At 45.9% G+C, this 11,173-nt stretch overlaps 1 long non-coding RNA gene across 1 annotated transcript; it reads right to left on the bottom strand.

Moving 5' to 3' along the window:
• Nucleotides 1-2,221: 2,221 nt before the first annotated feature.
• On the bottom strand, nt 2,222-3,495 carry LOC123335218. Its single transcript, XR_006553620.1, has 2 exons — nt 3,274-3,495; nt 2,222-3,047 (listed from the first exon to the last, which is right to left on the bottom strand). It is a non-coding gene; the product is annotated as an uncharacterized LOC123335218 (long non-coding RNA).
• Nucleotides 3,496-11,173: the final 7,678 nt, after the last annotated feature.

The raw sequence follows: 11,173 nt of genomic DNA, 5'->3' as shown, positions 1-11,173 counted from the left end.
ATGTAGTAGGTGTTCTCCACTATCTTTTACCCTCTTCTCTTCAAATAGTATTTTAAAAAATGTTGTTATTGTTCAGTTGCTAAGTCATGTCTAACTCTTTGCAACACCATGGAATGCAGCACACCAGTCTCCTCTGACCTCTGCTATCTTCTGGAGCTTGCTCAAATTCACATCCATTGCATCGGTGATGCCATCCAACCATTTCATCCTCTGTTGTCCCCTTCTCCTCCTGCCCTCAATATTTCCCAGCATCAGGATCTTTTCCAGTGAGTCAGCTCTTCACATCAGGTAGGCAAAGTATTGGAGTTTCAGCTTCAGCATCAGTGCTTCCAATGAATATTCAGGATTGATTTCCTTTAAGATTGACTTGTTTGATCTCCTTGCAGTCCAAGGGGCCTCTCAAGAGTCTTCTCCAACACCACAGTTCAGAAGCATCAATTCTTCAGTGCTCAGCCTTCTTCATGGTCCATCTCTCACATCTGTACATGACTACTAGAAAGACCTTTTTTAAAAAATAAATTATTTAAAAAACAGAAGGATTACATGAAACTATTGTTGTTATTCTCAAACTTAATTCAAAAATATTGGTGAGGCTCAATGCTCTAGTAGAAAGATTGGTATTCATGAATTCTCACCAGACATTTTTCTTAACATCTGGCAAATGAACCACTGTAAATTGTTTGGGCTATATGCTTGGATGGGTAGGTGAATAGTTGGCTAGATAAGCAGATAAACCGTGGATAGATAGAAAACTTAGGTTCCTGCTGCATCGTTAAGTCTGTCAATCTTGCCTTTGACTGGTTGGAACTTCCTCCCTAAAACTACATATGCCTTTTCTCATTCCTTCTCCATCAGTGGTGCTTCGCCTCCTTCCTCTTTCTCCCAAGTGTAATCTGTATCTATTTCACTTGAGAAGGGATGAAGACTTTGAGTTTCTAAACTCCTTCTTTGCATCAAAGAATGCTGCTGAACTCTGACAAGGAGCAAAGGAAGATCACAAAAAAACAGCAAGTACAGATTTCTCTAATTGCTGGTACTTTTTAGGCAGTCAAAGCAACTAGGTGTTTCAAGTTGTTTTATGATTATGAAAAGTTTGAATAGATCACAGAGTCTATCTTACTGACATACTAATGTCACTGATCTGTTCTCATTTGGTATCCATCATTGTATTCATTGTCACTGATAATTTAGGTCTGAATGTAATGCTTCTTTTTTTCCAACAACTTTTAATAGTCAGTAGTTCATATCCTCTCTGTAAAAGACTTGTATAGAATTGCCACCAAGAGGTTCCCAAACATTGGTTCTCTATGTACTATACTCATTTTGAATTTTCTAAACTCTTAAGACCAGAAATAATTCTGTTTAGGTCATTTAGAATGATATATTCTATTTTTAACAGTTTATATAAGAAAAAAATGGTTTTCAGTTGTCAGAATGCAACAAAATTGTTTGCTTGTCCTCTGAAATGATGGGGGAAACATTTTTAAAGATTCGTGTACAAAGACATTTATCATAGCCTTATCTATAAAGAAAAAAATGGTAAACATGAATATTCCAATACAGTAGATTAAATTGTGGTACATTCAAACAATGGGATGCTGTTCCATGAAAAAAACAGCCTTCAAAGATTCATTAATTGAGAAAATGTTCACCGCAAATGATGTACATTGACTCCTCAGGTGAAGGGAGGTATGTGTTCAAAGATTCCTCTCTACTCTTATGGAAAAGAGTTTTCACACGGGAGAAGGATGGTCAGTCCCCTGGCCATTCTGCTGGAGGGTGAAGTCTTGGGTATGGCTGAAGAAAAAGGCAGTAATCAAAGGCTTCCCTGGATTTTCACACTTGCTCTTGGAACTTTTTTCTCTCTAGATTCTCTCTCTTAAAAAGTACATGGTGAGTATAGCGTTCCAGGAGAAAGAGAAAAACAAATCTCTTAGTCTAATCCTAAACCAGAGAGCCTGACATAGCCCCTTGTCACCTATCAGATATGGTCAAATTCCCCAGAGATGGGGTTCTACAAAGAAGCATAAAGTCAAGGCCTGATAGTAATAATGAGAGTAGCTGCTTTGAGGTTTGGGGAGTTTGTGGTCCCTGCTGTCTCTCAATCTCATGCATGATATATTTTTACATTAAAAAAATTCAGTCTACCAAGCAGAGTGCATGATATATATGAAAAAATATATATATAAGTGGTATGATGGATATAACAAAACATTAAGAATGCTCATCTGTAAATGGAGAAAGCGTGGGTAACTTTTATTGGTTTTTCTTGAAACTCTTCTGTGTTTTCTATAATGATCTTTTTTTTTTTAATCAGAATAATCACATGTATGTGAACTTCTACACACAAACATACGTGCCCAAGGCATAAAAAAGAAGGGTGAAGTAAATTTCGAATTCTGTGGGTGTAAGTTTCAAGACAAGATCAAAAAGCATAGCTCAAATATGTTCATTGCTTATCTGAGAAAATAACACTGTGATTCCATTTGAATATCAGTGTAGATCTGTGTTCATCTGGCCGTAATTCTGTACAGAGGGTTGATTTCTACACAAAGCAAAGCTCATTGTTTTGGGTCTGCGCAACAGCACACCCGTCTTTACAAAGGCTGCTTGGTTCCTGCTCGAGGGTGGAAAGAGCAGCTCACTGAGCAAAGAGAAAGACTCCCTGCTCAGCTCAGGGCGCCTGGGCCAGCGGGACCCCCACTGGAGGCCAAAGCGTCAGGAGGGCCAGCCGCTCTTCCCGTTCCTCACCGTGCTGAGGCCAAATGAGGTTTTTCCCGTTTGATCTGGAGGGCGCGGTCATGGGGGTGGCAGCCACACAGAGCGAGCAGTTGGGGCTGGCCCTCCGTCGGGATGGCCACGTGCCCCTCACGGCTCCTTCAGGGCCTGGCGGTGCTTTCAGCCAGATTCCTGGTGAGCGTGGCCTTCTGTCTCCAGACTTATCCTGGACTCCAGCCTTCCTCTCTTCAGCAGCGTCTCAGTTGAACTTCTTGCATGATTCTGCACAAAATCCGAACCTGCTTCGTGCCCAGATGAAAAGCTGAGAACTGAGAGAAAGCAACAAATAAGGAGATTTGGACATTTTCGTGTCTCACCCCTGAAAATTCCTGGTCTGTTCCCAGAAATGTATGTCTAGTAGCGCCAGGTACTTCTGGGTGCTCAGTAATTGTTCATGTTGGTGCTCAGAAATATCGGCCATTCTCAGGTGTCTCCAGATCAGAGACGTTTCGGAGGCATTTGTGGAAGTTTGGAGGGCGATGGGAGCTGCTTTACCTGTTCAGAGCCTGCTCCAGCCTCCGCAGGAACCTCTGAAGCCCCGCCAATGGGATCCAGATGGCCAGGTTGTCCCAGCCTGCGCTGAGGCTAACGCCGGCCTGCAAAAGCAGCCCCAGGAGGTACCCGCTGTTAACCCAGGAGACATTTAATCTAACGAGAATCCGTGCGTGGTCCTGGGACCTGAGTCCTGGGCCTTCGGTTGGAAAGCACACCACCGCAGTGGGCAGCTGGCTGAGCCGGCCCCCAAACTCCGCCCCCTGGGCTACGTGCCCTGCGTAATTCTCTCCCCAGGGTGTCCGCAGAAACCGTGGACATCGTGGCACATCATTCCCATGATGAGGTTATGAGCCGGCTGACTTTGAGATGATCAAAAATGAAATTATCTAGATGGGGTTGACCTAATCAAATTAGCCTTCAAAGGCCCTCGGCCCTGCCTGACAGGGGATTTGAAGCAGGAGAGTGTGAGGGGCTACCGTGGCCACAGGGCAAGGGAAGGAGAGCCTCTAATAACCTAGAGTGGCTCCTGGCCCGTAACCAGCAAGAAAACGGGCGCCTGGTCCAAGAGCTGCCAGGAGCTGAACAGCCTGAGTGCATTCGGAAGAGAGCCCCAGGCATCAGACAAGACCCCAGGACTAGCTGAGGCCCTTCTTTTAACCTGGTGAGGCCTACCTAACTCATACCCAGGCTCCTGACCTGTGAAAACTGTTCCAAGATAAATTAGTATTGTTTTAAGCTGCTAGTTTTGTGGTAACTTATTATAAAGCAGCAGAAAACTAATATATGCCTCAAAGTGCATTTGGTTTATGATGTAAAAACGACACTGATAATCTCCATGAAGGTGATCACCCAGCTTCTCCTCACTCACCTTCAGTTCAAGGGGGTTGTTCTCTTTCAAAGCAGCTCATTCATCTGCTAGAAAAGCTTTTGATTATTACACATTATGATCTTTTTCATAGAGGGTTGAAATCCACTCTGTGATTTCTATTCTTTGATCTCGGGTCCATGCAGTGCCATTAAAAAAAAAAAAAAAATCCCCAAGTCTTCCATCATATGTTAGTGTTTCAATTACCTTAAGAATGCCAGCTTCATCTAACTAAATCTAATGTACTCTGTTTACAAACTCAGACTCCTGGACTGCCCTTAACTGATACTTTTCCAGATATTTCACCAACTCAGGCACTCGGATTTGTCAGACACTTAAAACTGGAGACCCAGAATGTTGTCCAAGCTGTGGTCTTATGAGTTCGGATCCTAGGCTTTCATCACCTCTCTAATTTGGGTATGGAGCAGCTAACTAAGAATGTGATAAAGTTTAAAGTTAGGGGCCCTGGGAAACAGACCATGACTTAGAGTTTCGCTTGTAAGGTGTTTAATTGTGGGTGTGCCCAGAAACAGCAGGAGCCGGCTCCCGGGGGAAGCAGCTAGGCGGAGGATATATGGATACGCAGCGTAGGTGCAGCGGGCGCCTCCACCTGCTCCCCAACAAGCTCTGGAACCCTGGTGACCGTGTAGAGTGGACCCGAACTGAGCCAAGAGAAGGGCATTTTATACCGTGTCATCCACCAATCACTGGGTGTAGCCGGCTCCTGGGGAGGAGGCAAATGCCAGACCATCAGCCGAGGCCGGTTTCCAGGGAGGGACTCATCTATGGGCCTCGGGCTGCTGGGGAAGGGGTGTCTCGAGGGATCAGATCTGGCAACCAACGAGAGTTCTTAGTATCCGCTTCCTGTGCTCCTCAGACCTACTTGTTCCATAGAAACGCTCCACTCCGCCAGTGAACAGCGGTTCCAGGCTTCCAGTTGGTTTCACTTCTGCGGAACTGAAGACAGGAAATTGAGTGGCATGAACTGCAGCCTCCTGCGGCTGATACTCATTTCAGGATGCAATTCGAAGTCATTTTTGTCCCATATTGCTCAATGTAGATCCTCCTCACTTTCAGCTAGCATCTTGGCTGGTCTAGGGTGTTCATTTGGTTCAGTTCAGTTGCTCAGTTGTGTCTGATTCTCTGAGACCCGATGGACCGCAGCACGCCAGGCCTCCCTGTCCATCACCAACTCCCGGAGTTCACCCAGACCCATGTCCATCGAGTCGGTGATGCCATCCAACCATCTCATCCTCTGTCGTCCCCTTCGCCTCCTGCCCTCAATCTTTCCCAGCATCAGGGTCTTTTCAAATGAGTCAGCCCTTCCCATCAGGTGGCCAAAATATTGGAGTTTCAGCTTCAACATCAGTCCTTCCAATGAGTATTCAGGACTGATTTCCTTTAGATTGGACTAGTTGGATCTCCTTGCAGTCCAAGGGACTCTCAAGAGTCTTCTCCAACACCACAGTTCAAAAGCATCAATTCTTCGGTGCTCAGCTTTCTTTATGATCCAACTCTCACATCCATCCATGACTACTGGAAAAACCATAGCTTTGACTAGATGGACCTTTGTTGGCAAAGTAATGGATCTGCTTTTTAATATGCTGTTTATTTGGTAAAATGACTCAAATCCTCATCACTGAAAGGGCAGAGCCCCTAGTCAGCCTTGCCTTTTTCAGGACACGTTAGCTGCGGCTGTCCATTTCCTGACCAAACTGGGCAGAGAGTAAGAAAGAGATGCTCCAGTGTATCACCTGGATGCCCAGGTGTTCTCCCTTCCCCCAGCTTGAAACAGCTCACCTGCCTCATCCTGATGACTGGGGCCAATTTGCCCTGACAGGCTGTTAACTCTTCCTTGCTTGCTTGTCTCTCAGCACGAGGTACCTGACATACTGGGTGGGAGACATGGCTCAAAGTTTAACTTCACGCTTTCTGCGTTTCCTTGTAAATGTATTTCCTCTTGGGAACTAAGACCCACGACACAAAGCTTAGACGAGTGGGGAAAAATACCAGACATTTCCAGGTAGGTCACTGGAATGATGCCAAGCAATTCCATTATTTCTATCTTTTAGTTCCAGGACCTATGACTTTGACATATTGAGTGAACTTGATAACTTTATAATCACAGTGCTTTATAATGGTGGTTGATTGAAGGCATAGATTCTGTTCGGATAGATGGGAATTGCAGTATCATAACCAATGTGGCACTTCAGTTGTGTCTTCAAAAGACCATTTGATTTCTCCATCATCCTGATGGTTTCTGAGGGCTGATATATAATACCGGTTAGAATTAGTGGCTATCAGAGTTATATGCCCACTGACAAACTTCTTCTGCTGTAAAGCAGGATTCTTAGACAGATGCCATGTTAAACAAGATCCTGCTTCAGTGAATCAAAAATCTGTAAATCCTCAGATAAGGCAGCTAGCTGAGATACAGAGAACATAAACGGCAGCCCTATACCCAGAATACGTGTCAATTTTCATCAAGATGAAATGCTGACTCTTCAAGTGGTTCCATCAGGATGAAAGGGGTTTGACGAAATGGACTTGCCGCTGGTGACTGGCTCCTTGAGAGACAGGGCTGCCGCTCCGGTGCAGAGCCGCGCCAGGGAGATGGCAGCAGTCTGTTTCTGGCAGGTCGGACATTCGGCAGTGACAGAAACTAGATCGGCCTTCGAGAGTGGGAGTTACATGCCTAGCCTACATTCCTGTCACCAACGTGACTGTGTTAACAAAATCTGTTACAGGTAGTGAAGAAGCTGGTAATGAATAGAGGTGAAAATCCAGTGGCGAAGTCGTTCCGTCTCTCCCCCAGTGGGTAAGATCAGGCGGACATTCACACGTGACAGCAAGGTTACCACCTTCGTGCCCGTTTCATAGGTGCCTCTTTTCGACTTTCCTTGTTACCATCATCTTTTCCATCCTGCCCCCAAATTAATAAACAAAACCATTCACCTCTCTGTCTGTAAATTAATATGTATTATTACATCAGGCTGGCTTACCTGATAGCTCAGTTGGTAAAGAATCTGCCTGCAATGTAGGAGACCCTGGTTCAATTCCTGGGTCAGGAAGATCCGCTGGAGAAGGAATAGGCTACCCACTCCAGGATTCTTGGGCTTCCCTGGTGGCTCAGCTGGTAAAGAATCTGCCTGCAATGTGGGAGACCTGGGTCTGATCCCTGGGTTGGGAAGATCCCCTGGAGAAGGGAAAGGCTGCCCACTCCAGGATTCTGGCCTGCAGAATCCCGTGGACAGTCCATGGGGTTGCAGTCAGACACGCCTGAGCGCCTTTCACTTCCCCTGTCATTACCTCAGTCTACTCTTCCACCTGTATGTAAAACAGATGGCACGGTCACTGTTTAAAGCCCTGCCCCCTCGGGAGAGTCTCCTCTCACTGCTGTCTTTTAGCAGCGTATCACACTAGGGTAATTGTGCGGCCACAATTCATTTTTGGCTTGTGCCAACATGTGCAACCAGCCTATCCATGAATCAATCAGTCAATCTTACCTGGACTCCCCAGCCCAGCCCCTTTCTAAACTGGCCGCGAGGACTCCTCTGCAGGCACCGAGGAGAGGGCAGGTACCACGGGCACTGCTCCCGTGGTGGACGTCGTGGGATCTGTAGCACCAGCATACGCTGCTGCCCTCTGCCCTCTGGCCTTGTTCACACCAGTTTCAAAGGTGCTTTTCCCATCTTGTGATGAATCACTGTTGGGCCGCTGCAAATGTGTGACTTGGTGGGTCAGAGAGAAAGTGGCTCACGATGGTCAGGCTGTCTCCGTGGCCCCTTACATCTCAAGCTGCTGCTCTGCTGCTCCCAGAACTGGGTAACACGCTGAAAGCTATGGATTAAATAGGCGCTGGTGGAGCCTTTCTCCAGACCCCAAGGTTTGGGCTGTGATTCCGCTACTGGGGCTTGCCATGATGTTGAAGGGCATGTCCAGCCATTGGTGCCTCAGCGGCCGCTGGGCCTCCCCAGCTGCACAAGCAGAGCGGCGGGGCTGTGCACCCACCGCCAGGGCCCCCGTCAGAGGTCAGCCCTGGCCTGGGCCCAGAAGTCAGCTGCCATCTGTTCCTCCCAAACGTGAGCAGAGCAGTATTCCTGAGTCAAATACACTGGCTCCAGAACCTAAAGAGGCCACCCAGTAACGAGTGTCTTTAAATGCAAAAATGGGCCTTCTGCTTTGGACGGTGGATGGTATGCCCCTCATTACTGAGCCCCTAAAAAAGTTAACTGAAGTAACAGGCCTGAAACTTTGCCAGGTTTATCTCCTACCATCTGTCTCTTACTGACACCGTGAACATTTTGCCACTTCTTGCTCATCCAGTTTGATTAATGCAATGTCATAGACATGTGGACCAATGGAACTTGCTGCTAGGTGTCCAAATACAGTAGATCCCTGAGGATTACTTTGTCCAGAGGGCAAGAGAATCAACATAGGCTAGGGTAAGACTGTAAGTGTGTATTTTTGTGAATCTCCCATGAATGCAGACTTCTTCAGATCCTCTGTCCTGAATGGGATGGAAGATAGCTCTTTTGTTGGATCAGTGGTCATCTGCCACTGAAGCCCTGCTACTGAAGACGCCACAGCTGATAAGCAGCAGTGGCAATGGAGGTGATGACTTGGGTGAGTTAGACGTGGTTTGCTGTTATCCTCTGAGGTATCACTTATGTAAGTCACGCTGGTGAAGCAAGAGATGTGTGATGTGGCCATCACCTGGTTTGTCTACAGGCCATTAGGAGTGGCATTAATTTCTTCAATTCTATATGCCCTGCTGTTTTCAACTTAACTGTCTTGGTGTGGGATAGGGGGTGGGGAGTAGTTTCGGAGACTTCCAATTAGCCTTCCTTCATGCTAGCTTTTACCCTACAAACTAGAGGGAAAACAGAGCAAACTCTCCACCTCCAAGTATGCTGTGACATTCAGGGACCTGGGTTTATGGACCCACTGCACCTGCTGTGAGCTGACCCCACCCAACACTCATTCATGTCCTTACCCGGTAAAGCCCGCCACAACGGGAGGGCTATAATGACGCTTTGAGTCCCCGGGTATAACTGTCAGCTTGATACTTGCTAAGCTTGTATTGAACACTTTATTTCATTAACATATTATCTTAGTTCGGGCTGCTATAGCAAAATACCATGAACCGGATGGCTTAAAGACAAAGAAATTTAGTTTTTACGGTTTTGGAGGCTGGAAGACGGAGATCAGGGTGCTGGTATGACCCAATTCTGGTGAGAGCTCCTCCAGGTTACAGGTGGCTGCCTTTCGGTCGTCTCTTCACCTGGTAGAGGGCCCAGGGAAGGAGCAAGTTCCCCAGTGACCCCTACAAGACACTAATACCATTCACGAGGGCCCCGCTTTTATGGTGTCATCTAATTCTAAGCACCTTCCTACCTCCTAATACCATCACACTGGGGGGTAGTGTGTCTGTATATTAACACTAACATTCAGTCTGTAACGTGTGTGGTGAAGCAAAGTAAATGGCCCTTGATTCCTTTGAGGAAGAGTTTGGTAAATCACAGTCATTTCTGTGGTGTTGCAGAGTCCTTCTTCCTGGGGACAGATCCTCTCCTTCAACTATCTAAACATGGGCTGACATCCAGAATTTGGCCAAGGGATCATGAGTTTTCACTGACGTGACTCCTTTTGGCTTCCGAATCTTCCACTTTTATTTTAAATGTATAAATTAAACCATAAACTTATTGGCTACCGTCTGTTTTGCTCCTAGCAATTTCACATTCCATACTCCTCTGGGTTAGGTTACCCTGGATGCCACTCTGAACATGCCCTTCATTTAAATAATTGTGTCCACCTTGCGTATGATGAATGAATGCCATCATCTGACTTCTCTTGTGTTGAGATCCCTTTATCCTGCTTACTATTAGGAAACAACAGATTTTTGTGTCATCAGCTCTGAAGCATAGGAGACAGGCACAGCTGAATTTATCAACAACTTCCATTTCTTATTGTTTTTTCATAAACAAGCTGGATTTTTGGATATATTTTTAGGGATAACCAAAAGAATCTGCTGGTGAATTTTGAGAAGAGAATGAGAAAAAGAGAGAAATAATGATGACTGCTAGATTTTTGGCTCTAACAATGAAATTAAGATGTACCCATTCACCACTGCACTGGGGTCTGCGAGAGTAGCCGGTGTGGTGGGAGAGGAAATGGAGAAGCATGGAAACTTGTAGAGCTGGGATTTATTTTTTTGCTGGAAGCTAAGACTTTGCATATAATCCTGCTACATTTCAGCCGCTTAGTTTTTGGTCTGTCTGGGTAGCCTGGCATATTAGGAAAATAATCATCTGTCTCTAATTGGAGCTTACTTACCAAGGTCTGACTCTGAATCAAACCAACATCTGTGGTGGTAAAACATGAGATAAAGGAAGAAGTCAAGATGCTTGGCACTCTTCCAGTTCTCTGTATTTCTCAGTATTCCATATGGCTCTGTCTCTTGGGCGGCTGGAAGCAGCTGCCTTTCAGGATTTAACATCTGCATGGGGGCATTGAAGAAGGAGAGGGAGGAAGAAGCTGCCACCATTGCCGTTATACATCATGGATTTTCAAGGAAATTAGGTAAGACACATCTCTGAAGAGCGCAGTCCCCTGGAAATGGCTCTAGTATTATTCAGGGGCTAGAAAATCTGAGCTTCCCTTCCTGACCATGACCGGGGTGGCTGGTTCTCCTGGCGGCGCTGCTACAACTTCCCTGAAAGAATTAACCATCAGATTGAAATGCTAGTTTGTCAGCAAGCTTTCCCCTCACTGATTACAGGGGAGACTGAGCCAGCTGCCTCATTAAGAGCCTGGCTTTTAGACAGAGCAGATTATGTCAGAGAGCAGGAAATGGTCGCACCATTTCACAAATGGGAAAATGAGGGAGTAAGAAGTTTTTGATTTTTCTAAATTCATATTGGAAAATGCCAAAGCTGTAAGAGAGGGTTGCTGGTCAGTTTGGGATCAGTTACAGGGAAATCTGTCCTGTGGGATAGAAAAATATAGGAAGGAAATTGACTAGGGCAGCACCCG

This window comes from Bubalus bubalis, chromosome 9 (genome assembly GCF_019923935.1).
Source record: "Bubalus bubalis isolate 160015118507 breed Murrah chromosome 9, NDDB_SH_1, whole genome shotgun sequence".
Classification (NCBI taxonomy): Eukaryota; Metazoa; Chordata; class Mammalia; order Artiodactyla; family Bovidae; genus Bubalus; species Bubalus bubalis.
The sequence above is the reverse complement of the archived record's forward strand: the minus strand, read 5'-3'. Positions and strand labels throughout refer to the sequence as shown.